This window comes from Pteronotus mesoamericanus, unplaced genomic scaffold, assembly GCF_021234165.1.
Source record: "Pteronotus mesoamericanus isolate MK-2021 breed Mesoamerican mustached bat unplaced genomic scaffold, CSHL_Meso_final scaffold_651, whole genome shotgun sequence".
Taxonomy (NCBI): Eukaryota; Metazoa; Chordata; class Mammalia; order Chiroptera; family Mormoopidae; genus Pteronotus; species Pteronotus mesoamericanus.
In genome coordinates, this window is record NW_026555325.1 from 44,278,647 (window position 1) to 44,296,906 (window position 18,260).

The window sequence follows — 18,260 nt, forward strand, 5'->3', positions numbered from 1 at the left end:
TGGGACTTCTCTTACGAATATACAAATTAAGACTTCATTTATTTGCATTAGAATTTTTATCCAAATAGTGTTTGAATTTAAGAAAAGAGGACAATATAGATCCCAATAATCTCGTCTTGAAAATGTATATCTAGAAACATCACTGTTAGACTGAGTCTTGGCTTTAGGCAAGACATGCTTAAAATGTAGAGCACCCCCCAGACTTTCTTCATACCTCTGTCCCTAGGAACCAATACCCCCTCCTAGCCCAAACACGGATACATCTCAGCTCCGCAGCTCTTTTCTCTTTTTCATTATCTCAAGAGACAGTGGCTTTTAATTCTTTCCTTTATCTCAGTCTTAACAGTAGCTGAGTGGGTGGACGAGTGTGGTCTCTGGAGGCAAACTGCCTGGGGCTCCGTCCTGGCCCCGCCATTTTCTTGCCCAGGCTAGTACTGCCTGGCTACTGCCATTTCCATGACGCAGAGCAGTGTCCTCATGAGCCCAGCTCCGCAGGTGTGCCTTAAACGGAGTGAGCTGATTTCTGTATCAGGGAAGACACGCTGAGTGCTTAGTACAGGGACAGGGCTGTTGCAGTGGCTCAATAGATAGAAGTTTTTTTATATTGTTACGACTTGCTCCCTTCTCAGGGAACCTGTCTGTTTCTTCATTTATGTCTCTGGTCCCGCTATATACATTTGCCCTTTTCCTTAACAACAAACCAAAAAAACCTTTCACATGTGCTGATATTTTCTCTACCTGAAAAACTAATCAAAACCACTTTCCCTTGAACGGATGTCTTCTCTAAGTCATTTTCCTTTCTCCTCTTCAGGTTCAGGACCTTCAGTGTGGTGCCTCTCTTCCACACTTGCCACGTTTATCCGCTTCAGCCTGGCAGCTCCCTAACTCCACCCCAGCGGTGGCACTAGCTGAAGTCGTTCAGTGGACACTTCTGATCCCTCGTCTTATTGAATCTCTCTTTTACAGTTCGTTCCACTGACCATTCATTCCTTATTTAAAGTCTCTGTCTGTTGGAAAATACCATGTCCCCTTATTCCTCCTCACCTTCTTGAGACTCTTGTGGGGTTTGCCCTTTGACTCCTCTTTCTTCACGCACTCCATGTTTGCTATACATCACGATGCCATGGAAAGGAAATAGGCCTTGCAGTCAGGCAGGCTGGGCTTCAAATCTAGGTTCTGTCATTTTTCCAGTGTTATTTTGGAAAATTACCTACCTTTTTATATTTACTACATTCTTGGGATGATGAAGAAGAATTAAAATTAGTTGGTTTGCTTGCTTCATTGTGTCTCACTCCTTAATATTTTAAGGAGTTTCATTTTTTTTTAAATTTGACAAGAAAAATTTATAAAATAATTGTTTAAATTAGCTCTGATTTGTATGATGTGGTATATTACATCTCTTCATCCATATCGTCTTTCTAAAACTTCTGGGGAAAACCTTTGAATTTAGGTATGCCCATGTGACTTTTTCTAGCCAATAAAACATGAGCAGAAGGATTTGAGAGTTGGAATATTATTCTGATTAGTGATAGTTTAAATGATAGAGCCTCCATTGACCTGGGTCCCAAAGTGAGGAAGAGATGAAGCATAGACTCTCACTGACCTACAATGCATGTGTACAAGATAATCTTTTGTTAACTTTTGACTAGGATTTTGGGGATGCTTTTTTTCTCTAGCATAATGCATCCAAATTGAATAATCCATATAGGGATATTACAATTGTATATTATCAAGTCTGCGGTTGGGAAATGGTTAGTAAAAGCTTTCCCTATTCTACATGCCAACTTGATCTTCTGTTACGTTTCTTGTTCTATTTTCCTGGGTCATGAGTGGCAAGCAACTATTTAGGTAGTATTGCTCATGCCAAAAATGACTTCTGGTTGGTAAATTGCACTTAGACTGGGAGAAACTATAAATAGACTACATGTCCCTGGCGGGGATGTGGTAGCTCTGGGGTTCCTTGAGTACAGTGACTCCGATCACTGGCATGTTCTTTGCAGGAACCCGGAAAGCCAAGGTATAGAGTCATCACAAGGCATGTCATTCCAGTGGGGCCTGAGGCTCTGAGCCAGAGAAGCTTCTATCCCCACCTGATCTTGTTTCTTCATATCTGGCTGTCATCTGGTGAGGCAAAGGGAAGAGCTCTGTACAGCCGTGTACTGCTGCCCAGGGAAGTTCACATAAGGACGCAAGGAGGCATGTCTGGTTCTCTCCTGCATCCTCTAAGTAGACTGGTGCTCCATGAGGCCTTTGGTGGTATGTGAGTCTGAAAATTTAGTTGAGCCATGAGAAGCCCCCCCGATGGTTGTTGGGTCAACATTTGAAGTTTGTAACTGTATGAAGTACTTTTAGCTCATTTGTTTCTTAGGCCGTTTCTCTTTAGAAAAACACAGAGCATTTTTTTTTCCCCTAAAAAAAACTCAGCGAACTCCAGAATCACAATAAAAATCTTTATAATAAGGTTCTTTTAAATGGCTGTTTTTAAATATCATGAAGAGCCCTTTCCCATTCCCCTCCTCTTTCTTGTAGGTCAGCTTCTGCTCTGCAGGCAGTCTTAGTGCTCTAAGTATAGCTCTTTTTCTTCATTAAGCTGCGGTTTATGTTGGTTTTCTTTTTTTTTTTCTGCTTATCTTATGATATGCTTGTTTTCCTGACTAGATTGTAAGCTCTTGAAGATAGGAAACAAATTTATTTCTGCTCACCATTGTATGGCATATGGATTGCATATTTGTGTATAGTCTATGCAGATTTGGGTCCTTCGTGAAAAGCAAAAAAATACAGACTCTGGCTAAATTTAGCTGAACAGGAATTTACTGGAAGTATATTGGTAACCCACCACCAGTTGTCTGAAAAATGGGCAGGAACCAAGAGAAGCTAACAGCGAGAGGAACCATTAGTGCTGGGTTTACTGCTGTCAGAATTGGTATTGCTAACTGGGGAACAACATCATGAGAATAATAGTCATCCCTCCCTCTCTACATCACTTGCTAGAGTCTCAAAGCTTTTATGCTAGTACCTGACTCACTGGATATAAGTCTTACACCTTTGAAAGTCAAGCTTTTTTTTTTTTAATTTTTTTTAAAGATTTAATTTATTTACTTTTTTTGGAGCAAGGGAAAGGGAGCTAGAAAAAGAAGCAGAGAAACACCAGTGTGTGAGCAATAATACATCCATCAGTTGTCTCTTGCATGCCCCTGGTGGGGAACCTGGACCGCAACCTAGGCATGTGCCCTGACTGGAATCGAACCTCTGACTTTTCAGTTCGTAGGCCAGCGCTCAATCCACTGAGCCACGCCAGCCAGGGCAAAAGTCAGGCCTCTTATGTCACACAACTAAGAAATGATAGATTATGAGCTTGTACAGGGAACGAAAGCCTAGGGTTCTCCAGAAGAAAAAAAAAGTAGGATTAATAGGGTGCCTTTTTCTCTTTTTGTTTACAAAACCAGGTAATAGGAAGAAAGCATCCTTTATGAATACAATGTATCTATTACTGATTAATAATTCATAGACTGATTTTACTTTACCCAAGATGCACCTGGATATTAAACAGTGTATATAATTTACTAGAAGGCCATGTTACTGTGGCTTGCTACATGCATTAAGACATGTAGTAGAAGCTAAGGAAGAAAGTCTGGATTTTGATTTTAAGGTAGCATAACACTTAATTTCTTAGCTCTTAAAGAAGAAATATGAATACATACAGTGTGCTTTTCTTCCTATCCCAGGCATTATTTTCAGTAGTGGGAGAGAAGAGATTTCAAAAGTCTGTTTGGAAAACCAATCTAAATTTATTCTACTTTAACTCTGGGTAGTAGAGACGAACAGATTCATACCAAAATGAAGGAGGCATAACTGGAAATTATCTAACTGGGGATTTTGAGGAAAGCTTCCCAGATCATGACATTCCCAGTTGGTGACATTTCACTAGCTAATGAAAAATGAGATGGAATTCGCCAGATGTGGAATAGAGGTCCAGGTGGAGGAAACCATTTTTGCATAGATTAGTAGAAGATGTTTATGAGTGAAAATCAAGTAATTCTATATGACCCACATATATATATAGTTACATATATATGTAACTACATATACGTAGTTACATGTGACCCACATATATAGTTTCATATGTAGTTACACATATATATATATATGTAACTACAGCAAGTCCTTGAATAGTGTTATTTCATTCAATGTCATTTTATTATTACATTTGATGAGAGGCTGTAGGAACTTAACTCTTGTTTATATCAATCAGCCTGTGGTAAAATTGGTTTCGTTATGTGTGGTTTAGCTTCGTTGTAGAACTTATTGACAATATTAAGTGAAGACTTACCATGTAAGTTTTATAAGTGTATGGAGAGGGTAGAAGGGGTATGATAGGAAATGTGGCTGGACTTAGGGTGGTGAACACACAATGCAATATACAGATGATGTATTAATTAAATTATATTCCTTAAACCTATATAATTTTAATAACCAATGTTATTCCAATAATTCTAATAATAAATAAATAAGACAGAAAAAAAGAAATGAAGCTGAAAGTAAATTAAGGAAAGTTCTAAGTGAATTTTAAGAAGATACCCTAAACTAGCAGTCTAATCAAATGAATTTGCCATAAAGCCTAACATACATAGAACACTATTAAAAATAAAAAGATCTAGAGCTCAGTGGGTAGATCTAGGGTCTTTGGTTTCTGGCTATGCTAAGATTTGACATGAACTTTGCAGTGTATATAGTCTATTAATTTTCCCAGTCATTAGTTTTGGTGTAATTATATATGTTATAATATTACCATATGGATATCTTTAAAATATTGTAGACATGCCTTTTAAACAATTAAGGGAAAATGTAAGGGTCTGTGATGAAAAGTGTAATTTACTAGAAAGTTCAATCCAAGGTGGCAAGCTTACTTGCTGCTTTGATTTTTTTTTAGTTACATTTATGCATTAGTGAGCCTGCAGGAACAAAAGGAAAGCTCAGTCTAAAATTTATCTCTTATTTAGGAGATTTAGCTGTGAAAAGTGCTCTCTTAATTTTCTTTTAAGCTTGTCTTACTTATTTTCCTTTTTCCTGCTGATTTTCTTTATATAATATGTGTACAAAGTCACACCTAGGATGTGAAAAGGAAAGCCTGCTGTCTTCTTTTACATGTTTGTAAAGTGATTGAAATATCGATTTGCATTGACATAATAGTTGCCCTCTTGCATTTTTAAACCCTTTCATCTCGTGACTCTATCTAATTTGTAGTTTTAACCAAGGACTGTGTAATGGCTGAAGAGCAATGTTTCCCTAAATTGACAGAATCATATGACCTTTGAAAAATTACAGAATTAGGAAAGTAAAGGGGTCATTTTGGGATAAGATTTGTTTTACACTAAGGTGATTATTATATAGAAAACACTTATTTTATCTGAATATGGGTGTGAAAAAGTATACCTTAAACAAAGGTTAACATGTGATTTAATTTTAGGATGAATGATCTATGTATTTTAGGAAGTAAATATATTCCAAACTATATCATGTCAGGATGCAAAATAAATAATATTGAGAATATTCATGTAGCATGCATGGGGTGGTCTGTTATTTCAGTTTTGTCTTCATAGCTGAATTATTTTCTTACTGTTGTTGTAATAAGTGACTATAGACTTGTCTTAAAAACACATTTACTACCTCTAGTGCCGGAGGTCAGATGTCCAAAATGGGTCTCAGTGGGCTACAATGAAGGTGTCTGCTGTGCTGTGTTCCTTCTGGGGACTCTGGGGAAGAATCTGGTTTCATGCTTTTTCCAGTTTCTAGAGGCCATTCACATTCCTTGGTTTGTGGCCCTTTCCTCTGTCTTAAAACACATCAGTGGCCAGCCCTGTCTTTCTCAGGCTACATCATCTGGCAACAACTCCTCTGCCTCCCTGTGGTGATTGCCTTGGGCTCACTGAAAAAATCTAGGTAGAGGTGTTCAACCTGCAACCTGTGGGCCACGTGCAGCTCAGGATGACTGTGAATGTGGTTCAACACAAAATCATAAATTTACTTAAAATATTATGAGATTTTTTTTCTGATTACGTGTCACAATGTATTTAATGTGTGGCCCAAGACAATTTTTTTTTAAGCTTTTATTTATTTATTTTTAGAGGGGAAGGGAAGGGAGAAAGAGAGGGAGAGAAACATCCATGTGTGGTTGCCTCTTGAGTACCCCCTACTTTGGACCTGGCCCACAGCCCAGGCATGTACCCTACACTGGGCATCGAACTGGTGACCCTTTGGTTCACAGGCCGGTGCTCAATCCACTGAGCCACATCAGGGCCCAAGACAACCCTTTTCCAGTGTGGCGCTGAGATGCCAAAAGGTTGGACACCCTGATATTTGAAGCCTTCCATTTCAAGATCCTTAATTTAATTACATATGCAAAGTCTCTTTTGCCGTGTAAGGTCACCTATTAGTCGCATGTAAGATTCTAGGGATTAGAACTTGGACATTTTCGGGGATCAGGTGGGTATGAAGGAGGCATTATTCTTTTACCACAGTGCCCTTTTCTGTATTTGTGATGTTTGGTATTGGTTATATTGCAGGTTCCCTCAGGGCAAGAACCCTGCTTATGTAAGCAGGTCTTGTTCCCGCCCTCATTCTTTTTTGCCTTGGCTCTGTGATTATGAGGAATGCAAATTAGATTTAGAAGATGTAGGCTCAGATTCATGCTCTGACATTCACTAGATGTGACCTTGGGCAAATGGCCAAAGTTTGCCAGCCTCAATTTTTTCCATTTGTCACATGAGCATAATATCCACTGCTCAGGGTTCTCATGCGGATGAAATGAGATAATGGGGAAAATCCTGTCCTTGCAACGTGCTTTCCTTTTCTAGGAAGTGGATGTTACTGATTATGCCCTGTTTTCTCAATATTAAGTCTTTCTGAAAAAACAGACTGATCATCTGCCCAAAGGGGGCAGAACGTGCAACAGCTGCCCTGGCAAAGGCTCGGGCTTGCCCACGTGATGATTAAATGTGTCCCCCGAAAAGAGGAGATGCTTCTCTATTCCAAGTTCTGAGAATGGATGTCACCTCTCACCAGTAATGTCTGTCCTAGAGAAGGTCAGAAGTCAGGTTTCTCCCCCACCCAAACGGGCTTGCTGGAATACTTTACCACTAGTTCCCGGAAGGGCTTGGCTGTAGCCTGTGGGCAAACCCTGGCCAGGCCCGTTCTTTGGTCAAGAAAAATGCTGTGAAGTATTTTCTGGATATTACACCACTTTGTATTTAATAGAAAATATAAAACATTTAGCTGCACTCTGGTCTCTGTGCCACATAATGTCCAAGTCATTGCAGCATTCACCATTAGGCAGACTCAAACAGAGTCAGAAGCGTGACCTGGTCCTCTTGGTGAATTGTCTGTCTTTCCGAGTGTGTCTAGATATTTCTACAGTTGCAACATTGCAACAGTCCTGCAAATTAGAAACTTAAAAACACGGAAGAATAGTCTCCCTTCCCTTCTTAAGATAAAGTAAGTTTATACTGAACTGAGGATTTTGTTGTTGTTTTTAATGAAACTTTCTCCAGATATAGTCTGTCACCCTCTGTTACAGAATGATACAATTGGAGAACTGCTAGTCAACCTTGAAATAAATTAATCCAATTTCTTTATTACTAGGTGACAGTTTCAACACTTTAAATATTTCCCCTAATTGAATTCATATGAAACTTTAAAGCCTCTTCCCTGACCACTTTGACCTGACCTGTACCCATTTTTTTCAAAGACTTAACATTGACTTTGCTTTTTAAAAAATCTTCAGCAAAGAGTTTTTGTTTTGAAATGTTAGATGCTTTCAGGATCATTTCCTTCTCATCACTAGGAGGAAACAGACCCGCATTGATCAGACAGTGAGTGTTTTCAAAGGGCCTGTATTCTCTGTGCTGGCTTCCAGCAGCACCATCGGACTTCCTTGTGGAAGGAGAGGCCAATTTAGATTCTCTGTTCCCTCCAGTGATGATAGCTCAATAAATAAATAAATGCTGATCCCAGTGAAATGAGCTTCATCAGGTTTTCTTCTGGCTCTGCTTCTCTGACTCTTCTTGTTTACTTTTGGAAAAAAATTATATCTAATTCTATATAAAAGGCGTTTCTGGACAGGTCTGTGTAAATTAGTAACACTGCCTCCTTTTCATAGATTATGATTTTACAATCTACGTTTATATTCCCAAATGATTTGTTTTTCAGTAATCTGTGACCCCAAACACTTTAGAGTTAGGGACCTTTATCTGTAGTCATTTTAACTCAACAATTATGCCTCTAGAGACATTTAAAGACATTTTGAAGTTTACAAATCAAATAATCCTTTTATTAATACAAATACCTAACCACTGTGAGACTTTCTTAATTAACTATTATTTTTTAATGAAGTCAAAGAAATTATTTACCTCAGTTTTTTCAGTAACATAGAATTTTGATTTTTTTAAATTAATTGATTTTTACAATATACTACTTTTAATAGTTTGACTCTAAGACATGGAATAGAGAAACAGGAAGGATAATGCTTATAAAAATTGCTAGGTGGAGTTTTTTCAATTTAAATGTTACTGAATTTTAGGAACTGAAACTACTTTATGTGTGGGAGATGAATTATAAATATAAAGTTAATTAAGAGGGAATATGGAGGCTCTTAACTAATTTGTATGTGAAAATTAATGGATATGTATCCACATTAATTTCCCCCCACCTTTTAAAACATTGAACAAATAATGCGTAATTATAGATTGAAAAATGAGAAAACACTGAGGCAAAAAGGAAATAAAAATCTCCCAATCCTACCATCCTGGAAACCAGTGACGGTGGGATATCTTTGTAAGTGTGTGTGTGACATGTTTGTGTGTGTGCCTTTGATCTGTGTATATACTTTGTGTGTGTGTGTGTGTGTGTGTGTAGAAATACATAGAATTATAATTTAGTCTGTCTCCTATTGTGTTGGGTATTTTTTTTTTAAACTACTTAAAAATGCTTTGAATATGATTGTTAAGTCATTCTTTGAATTTTAACTACTTATTTAGAATCCATTTCTAAAAGTGAAATTCAGAAGTCAAAGGGATGTGTTTTTTAACATTCTTTTGATATGTATTTGCCATGTAGGAAAATGATACAACCTATTCCCAACTCAGACTTCATAGTATCCTTCTTAATCTGTAAGGGGAAATGTTTATCTGGCTTTAATTTACATTGCTGATTTCTAGCAAGATTAAGTCTTGTTAGCTCTTTTTGGTTTATTTTGTTTTGTATTATCTATTCTTATTCTTGGCCTGTTACCCTACTGTTACGTTCTGTTAATTTTGAACAAGTCTTTATTACACGCACACATTTCTGTTCAGTGTGGCAGCTACTTTTCCACCTGACAGGTTTGCCATTTGTTTTTTCACAAGCTTTACAGAGATACAGTTTACCATAAATCTAATTCCAGAACATTTCCATACACTAAAACGAAACCTCCTGTTCGTTGTCAGCCACTCCATTTGCATCCCAAACCCTGAGCAATCACAAATAAACTTTCTATGTCTATATAGCTCTCTTTTTTTTGGATAGTCATTTAAACAGAATAACATGATATGCACTCTTCTGGTCTGGCAATTCATTCATGTTGTCAGTGTTCTGTTCCTTTTTTATTGCTCAGTGGTGTTCTGTGAACCCTTGTTTATTCACTCACCAGAAGGTGTGCATTTGAGTTGTTTCCACTTTCTGGGTATTATGAATAATGCTGCTGTGAACATTTGTGTGCACATCTTTGTATGGACATGTTATCATTTCTCCTGGATAGTTACCTAGGAGTGGAATGGCAGGGTCATATGGTAACTCTGTGTTTAACTTTTTAAGAAGCTACCAAGTTATTTTAAAAAGTGGCTGCATAATCTTACATTCCTACTAGCAATATATGATGGTTTCAGTTTCTCTACATCCTTATGAACACTTATTTCCTGACTTTTAAAAATTATTATAGTTAGTCTAGTAAATATGAAGTGGTATTGCATTGTGGATAATGATGTTAAGCATGTTTTCATGTACCTATTAGACATCTGTATATCTCCTTTGGAGAAATATCTATTCAAGTTCTTTGCCTATGTTTAATTGTTTATTTTTTTCCTTGAGTTAAGAGGGAGATTTTATATATACATATTTTCATAGCTATATATTTTCACCTGGTTGAAAGTCTATTATGTAATATATATGCTTTGCAAATATTTTTTTCCCATTCTAGGGATTGTTTTTCCCACTTTGGGGTGTGTTTTTGAAGAACATAAGTTTTTAGTTTTGATTGAGTCCAATTTATCAACCTCTTATCTCTTGTACTTTTGGTTTCCTAAATTATTTTTTAACATAAGACAATGAAGGTTTATTCCTGTTTTCTTATAAGTATTTTATAGTTTGACCTCATACATATAAGTCTGTGACTTAATTTTGAGTTTTATTCTTTATTGTTTTGGTTTGCGATAGGTTTCCAAATTAACCTTTTTGCGTATGGATATCCAGAGTCTCAGCACCATTTATTAAAAAGACTATATTTTAAAGTATATTTTATTGATTATGCTATTACAGTTCCAATTTTTCCCCCTTTGCCTCCATCCACCCCGTACCCCTCTTCCCTCCAGCAGTACCCTCCACTTAGTTCTTGGCATGGGTTGTGCATATGAATTCTTTGGCATCTTCATTTCCTATACTGTTCTTAACATCTCCCTGTCAGTTCTGTACCTACCAGTTCTGTTTCTTAACCCCTATACATTTTCCCTGTCCTCCCTTTTTCCCCCTCCCCACAGATAACCCTCCAAATGACCTCCATAATCTATGATTCTGTTCCTGTTCTGGTTGTTTGCTTAGTTTGTTTTTTGTTTTTGTTTTTTAGATTCAGTTGTTGATAGTTGTGAGTTTGTTGTCATTTTAATGTTAATAGTTTTGATCTTCTTTTTCTTTAATAAATCCCTTTAACATTTCATGTAGAAGAGCTTGATAATGATGAACTCCTTTAGCTTTACCTTGTCTGGGGAGCACTTTATCTGCCCTTCAATTCTAAATGATAGCTTTGCTGGCCAGAGTAATCTAGGTTGTAGGTCCTTGCTTTTCATCACTTTGAATACTTCTTGCCAGTCCCATCTTGCCTGCAAGGTTTCTTTTGAGAAATCAGTGGATAGTCTTATGGGTACTTCTTTGTAGGTAACTCTCTTTTTTTCTCTTGCTGTGTTTAAGATTCTCTCTTTATCTTTAACCTTTGGCATTTTAATTATCATGTCTTGGTGTGGTCCTCTTTGGGTCCAGCTTGTTTCAGACTCTGTGCTTCCTGGACATGTATGTCAATTTCCCTCACCAAATTAGGAAAGTTTTTTTTTCATTATTTTTTCAAGTAAGTTTTCAGTTTCTTGTTCTTCCTTCTCTCCTTCTGGCATTTCTATGATTCGGATGTTGGCACTTTTGGAGATGTCCCAGAGTCGTAGTCTTCTCTCCTTATTTTTTTTTGAATTCCTGTTTCTTCATTCTCTTCTGGTTGAATGTTATTTCTTCCTTATGTTCCAAGTTGTTGATTTGAACCCTGGTTTCCTTCCCTTCACTCTTGGTTCCCTGTGGATTTTCCTTTATTTCACTTTGTGTAGCCTTCATTTCTTCCCTTATGCTTTTGCCATACTCAGTGAGTTCTTTGAGCATCCTCATCACCAGTGTTTTGAACTCTGCATCTTATAGGTTGGCTATCTCCACTTTGTTTAGTTCTTTTTCTGGGGTTTGTTCTGTTCCTTCACTAGCCGTCACTTCACCCGCTTCTCGTATGTGAGTGGCGCCCTTGTAGCTGTTGCCCTGGTGGCGGTACCCAGAGTGGGTGAGGTTTCGTATGTTCTAGGGCTGTGCAGGCTCTTTAAATGGACTCTCCTGAGAGACCAGCAGTTTCTTCCACTGCCCCAACCCCCACTGGTTTTTACAGCCAGAAGTCTTGAGGTTTTATTTTCCTGGTGCTGGGACCCTGGGCTGCACGGTCTGGCCTGGGTTAGGATTACTGCTCCCAGGTGTCCCTCCCCACCCTTTCCACCGGCTACTGCCGCCTGACCCTGCCACACTGTGACCTTTCCACCCCTCCTACCTGTCTGGATGACAGTTCCTTCTTTAAATTCTTGGTTGTTAGACTTCCATACAGTTTGATTTTCTGGAAACTCTGGGTGTTTTTTATTTCAAGGTTAGTTGTGATCCTTCTTGTGGTTGTGCAGGGAGGCAAAGCGTGTCTACCTATGCCTCCATCTTGACTGGAAGTCCAAAAGACTATTTTCTTGGCTCCTTTGTCAAAAATCATTTGACTGTAAATGTGAGGGTGCCATTGATGTTAAAATGTACTATTTATGTAGTACTAAAAATGTGCAAATTACAAGTCACCATCAGCTCTAATATACACTCATTTCAAAGATGTTAATATCTAAATATTTGCAGCTTTGAGTCAATGAAATACCTAATTGTATGTTATCATTATGGTACAAATACATGATACCAGCAGCTGTCTATCTTTTCATCACTTTATCTCCAGTTTCTTTTTTAGCATTTTTGACTCTCTGAAACAATTTTATATAATTATGTATCATTTCTGTCCCTTGATAATAGGGGCCTTATCTATCTCAGCTACTGCTGTATTCCTTGCCTTTAGACATAGGTACCCATGATTTATTTATTTAAATGAATGATCAAAGATATTTCCTTCTTTTACATGTTAATTTTCACATAAATAAATAAGCAGTATTGGGAGGTTTTTGTCTCAGGCAAAACATAAGGAGTGTGACGGAGCAACAGTAATGTCTGAGGTAAAGAAGCTGCTTAAGGAACTCTGCAAATTGTCTGTTTTATTAAAGGATGAATGTGAGGTGTCGTTTTTATTTATGTATAATTGATATATAACATTATATTAGTTTCAGATATATAACTTAATGATTTGATATTTATGTATACTGCAAATGATCACTGTAATAAGTTTAGTGAACATCCATCACCATATATAGTTAAAATTTATTTTTTGTGATGCAAAATTTTAAGATTTATGCTCTTTCAAATATACTATACAGTATTATTAAATCTAGTCGTCATGCTGTCCATTACATTGTTTTAATAGCCACGTTTGGGGGCAGTAAATAAGCTCTCTGAGGACCTAAGTTGTTTCATTTTTCATAAAGCCATATAGTAATAAGTGAGAATCAAATGACGTAGCACAGCTAACTCACAAGTATTTTCAAATGCTTTGGCATTCTTGACTTTGCCCTTTTCAAAAAAGGTGACATAATCTTGTAGCTCCGGAGGATATTCTTTAGGAGTGAAAAAAAGAAACAAAAATTTAGCTTTAGGGTGATAACTGTCTTAAAGATAAACATTCCCGTAACTCTCCAGCAAGTTGAATATTTGAGAGTGTGTTTGGAAACTCTCCAAGGAAATGAGAAGAGTTGGCTACTAATCAGCAGCTGAGTCTAAAGCTATGACCATTTGCTCTGCTCAGTAGACTTCTGTCCTGAAGTCTACAATCAAGGGAATCTGATAAAGTGCAATTGATACAATTAAAACCCAACAAAAATAGACATTAAATCTTCAAGGATCTAGGAATTTACTTGCTAATTAACTTCAAATTTTGTTAGCAACAATTTCTGTATTTTAGAAAGTAAGAGTATAGAGGATGATGTTAATTTACAGAATATGGGGCATTTCATTTTTACCATTGTGTAAATACTCTTTATTTGATTTATTTGGAACATCAGAGCAAATATTCCAAGGTGTTTTACAGAATTATGGACAGAAATTTTTGTTCTTTCTTGACTGTTGCCTGAGGCAGTTTCCTCTTGCTCTGGAATTTCTGCAGTTGTCTGTATCCAGTTTCCCTTTTGAGCTTCGTGACATAGTCCAAGCAGCTTGTGGAGTTCCGGCATTACTAGAAATGGTGACACTTCAGGGCTGTGACTCAAAATATTTACTTCAGTCGTGTGTCCCTGGTTAGCTGCCAGTTACAGCCAGGTCATGAATGAAGTTGCCAGTTTGTTTGGAGAGCAGGCTTTCCTTTTCTTTTCCCCCACCCACCTCTATTCACACTTCCCCTAAGTAAAACTTCTTACTGATGTTGAATCAGCCACATTAAACTTGATCTCTGGGGAAGAAGTTCTGAGTGATAAAAAAGGAACTTCCTATTGAGCAAACTTCTTGAAAATACGGTGATTTGAGGTTATGACCTTGTTGAAGTTGAAGGGATTCAAAGCAGTGGGTAATACATATATTTTTTTAAAGACTTTAGACAAAGTTTTGGATTCCAATATATGCCAGTGCATTAAATCCAAATATGTTTGACTTATTTTATTTGGTAATGTAATTGAAAGCATATTTAATCTCATGATGCCTTTAAGACATGCTTTTTGTTTAGGAACATATATAAGTTTTAGTAAAGTTCTAAGTTTTTCAAATGTATTTTTTTTTAAATCAGAAAGAGCTATATTGTCTGATGTTTTTTCAGCTTTGATTGATGCTCCTTTATTTTCATTAAGTAGTGTTGGGTAAGCAGCTTGCCATGTGGAAAGAACTATGGATTTTTGGGTTCCACAATACTTAATGATATTAACACCAAAAAGATAGGTAAAGTTTTTGCACTTATTTTTTTGTCACAGTTTCTAGCTTAAGTTAACTTGATGTCCACAAAGGCAAATAACCGTAATTACTGTGGCACAGGATGTTTTCAATCCTTTTTTTAAAATAGAAAATAGGACAGGGTAGCAATGAGAAGCATATGCTACTTGACAGTGCCATGCCTGGCTTCTTTCGCTTATAATGTCCTGCAGATCCATCCATGATGTCTCAGCTGGTAGGATTTCCTTTCTTATGACTGAATAATATTCCAGTGTATGTGTCTACCACATAGCATTTAAAAAAAATTGATTGAATTTATTAGGGTGACATTGGTCCATCTTGTTTGGAACTCTCTGCACTTCCTGGACATGTATATCTTTTTCCCTCACCAGGTTAGAAACATTTTCGGTCATTATTTCTCCAAATAGATTCTCCATCCGTTGCTCTCTCTTCTCTTTCTGGTGCCCCTATGATGCAGATGTTTTTACACTTCATGTTGTTCCAAAGGTCCCTTCGAGTGTTTTCATTTTTAAAAATTCTTTTTTTGTTTCGCTTTTCTGACCGGTTGTTTTCTGCTACCTTGTCGTCCAAATTGCTCATTCTTTCCTTTGCTTCATCTAACCTCCTGTTTATTCCTTCTAGTTTATTTTTAATTTCAGATATTTTACTCTTCATTTCTGACTGGTACTTTTTCATGGTTTCTTTGCTATTTTTCATGCTTTTGAAATTCTCACTAAGTTCCTTGAAGTCCTCACTTAGTTCCTTGAGCACCCTTATAACCATTTTTTTGAATTCTGTATTTGCAGATTGCTCGCCTCAGTTTCATTTACCTCTTTTTCTGGAGATTTCTCCTGTTTCATTTAAGGCATGTTTCATCCCCCATTTTGGCTACCTCTTTGTGTTTGTGTCTATGTATTAGGTAAATATACTATGTTTCCCAGTCTTGGTAGGGTTGCCTCATGTAGTAGGTGTCCTGTGGAACCCAGTGACCCAGCCTCCCTGATCACCTGTGCTGGATACTCCAGGAAGGTCCCTTTTGTGGGCTATGTGAGGCCTCCTGTTGTAATTGAGTCTTGGTTGCTGTTGGCTTGTTCATGCCTGGGATTGTCCCTCAGGTTGGCTGACTGTGAGGGTTGACCCCAACCATATCACACAAGCTGCTGGGCAGACAGATATTGACCACGCAAAGTGAAACTTACCTCGACAGGTTCTGGTGCCTGCTGAGATCTCCCTTTGGATATGCTGCTTGTGAATCTTAGTTCCACCCAAGACGGTGTCTGTGGTGTGTGAAAAGGACTCAGCACAGGGATCCTGGCAGCTGTCCCTTCAGCTCTCTCCCCAGAGGTACAAACCCCAGTCTCTCCTCATGTGACTCTAGTCTGTTCTGCCTTTCCTTTGCAAGAGCCCAGGATAAGTAGCTGTAAATGAGTTTTTTTGTGTTGGCTGTTTTAAGTGGGTGCCTGTGTCTCTAGCAAACTTTCCTCTCTCCCTGGCATACAGAATCCCTACAGATTTTCATGGCCAGATGTTATATGGGTGCCTCTTCCTGGCTCTGATGCTCTTTGGATAGGGAGCCCAGTGTGGGCTTGAGACCCCACGCTCCTTAGGGAGAACCTTTGCAGCCGAGATTATCCCTCTGGCATATCAGCCACTGCCCACGGAGGTGGACCATCCTTTTCCGCATCTCCGCCTTTCCTACCAGTTTTGACGAGGCTTCTTCTGTAAATCCTTGGTTGTAAGATTTCTGTTCGGCTAATCTTCAGTTGGTTATTCATGTTGATTGTTACAAATTTTAGTTCTAATTCCAGTTTGGTCCTGGGAGGAGGTGAGTGTACCTTCCATCTACTCCACCTCCATTGTTTATCTTCATATTTTCTTTTATTCATCCATCAGTAGATATTTAGGTTGCTTCCATGTTCTTGGCTATTGTGAATATTGGAAGTACAGACATCCCTTCAAGATAGTGATTTTATTTTCTTTGGATATATATCCAGAAGTGGGATAGCTGGATCATGTTAGTTCTATGCTTAATATCTTGAGTAACTTATATATCTTTCCATAATGGCTGTACCAGTTACATTCTCACCAACAGTATACAACGGTGTGTTTTTCACATCTTTTCAAACACGTAACCTTTTTTGGTTGTTTTTTTTTTTTTTTTTTAATAATAGCCATCCTAAGTGGTAAGAGATAATATCTTTTTGCTGCTTTCATTTGCATTTTCATGATGATTAGTCAACTCATATCCACTCTTAATTGTCTTGAACTGGGAGGAAACTCAAATTTGAACTGCCACTTGTGTTCTTAGCTTATTGGCAAGAACTAGTTTTGTGGCTTTAATCTAACTATGGAAGGATAGGAAGTAAGGGATTTCACAGGCTATTTGCTGATCTGTAGGTCACTGATGGGTATTGTTTTGCATCAGAACAGCGTGGTGAACATAGGCTTCACAGGCAAGCCAACCGTTGTTGGGAAACCTTGAGTTTCATGGTGAAGGGCATATATTAGCTAGTTCCTTTTCTTGTCTTCCTCTCCTCTACTTATAAAACAGTATTTTTGTGATCACTGACAAAGAACAGTGGTGTTTGGACTACAGATAGAGAGAGGCCTTTGGAAATTGACAGAAAAACTTTTGGCTTTTTGAGGAAGTCGCAGTTGCGCCTGCAGGTAACTGCTGTTCAGCAGGCTTCTGCTCCTGGCTCACTGCTGTGAATTCGTTCTCGCCTGAGGAACAGGCCTGAGGAACAAACTGGTCAGGAAAACATGCTGCAGCAGTGGCTTTTAAAGATACCAGAAAGACACCTGTGGAACCAGAGGTGGCGATTCACCAAGTTAGAATTACTCTAACCAGCCAGAACATAAAGTCTGGAGAAGGTTTGTGCTGACTTGATCAGAAGCGCAAAGGAAAAGAATCTCAAAGTGAAAGGACCACTAGGGATGCCTACCAACATTCTGAGAAGCACTACAAGAAAAATTCCCTGTGGGGAGGGTTCTGAGACTTGGGATGGATTTCAGATGAGGATCCACAAATGACTCATTGACTTGCACAGCCCTCCTGAGATTGTTAAGCAGGTTACTTTCATCAGCATTGACCCAGGAGATGAGGTTGAAGTAGCCATTGCAGATGCCTAAATCAGTCTTTTTAATAAATTGACTTATCAGTTGTTAAAAATATAATTCTTTGAAAGAATGAAAAAGTTATAAGTATTATGATGAACAAGGCTTTACCCTTCACCTTGAATATAAAACAGCTGGCATTATTGAAATTCTCTTAATTATTTATAACTTTTCAGTTAGTATTAAGTGTTCAAAATGGAATTGAGTAAACACAGTGCTACCTTAGATGGGTGAGCTTCAGGAAACAGATTTAACCAAACCTTTTGATGATATTTACAGGTTGGCCTGCATTCTTAAATTGACACTTGTCTGCTATATTTGTCCAATATACTTATAAAGAATGATTATTATAAAGAGATTTTAAGTGGAACCAATTAGGGTTTAAAAATAGTCTCTTCTTACCAAAGCACTGGATGCATATATTTTTGTATTTTTTTCCTTGACCAGATGAAGGCTTTACTGTAGTAGGATTTTTTACCTTTTTTTTTTTAATAGAGTGCTTTATATGAGTACCTGCTTCCAAATAATTCCAAACCTAATTCTTTTTTTTTTTT

The 18,260-nt window shown here is 37.7% G+C and overlaps 1 protein-coding gene and 1 pseudogene across 2 annotated transcripts in view; both read left to right on the top strand.

Moving 5' to 3' along the window:
• The window catches only part of ITGAV (integrin subunit alpha V), an 87,866-nt gene that overhangs the window by 14,170 nt on the left and 55,436 nt on the right, over window positions 1–18,260 (top strand). The window lies entirely within an intron of this gene.
• On the top strand, window positions 457–17,721 carry LOC129061756 (40S ribosomal protein S20-like; annotated as a pseudogene).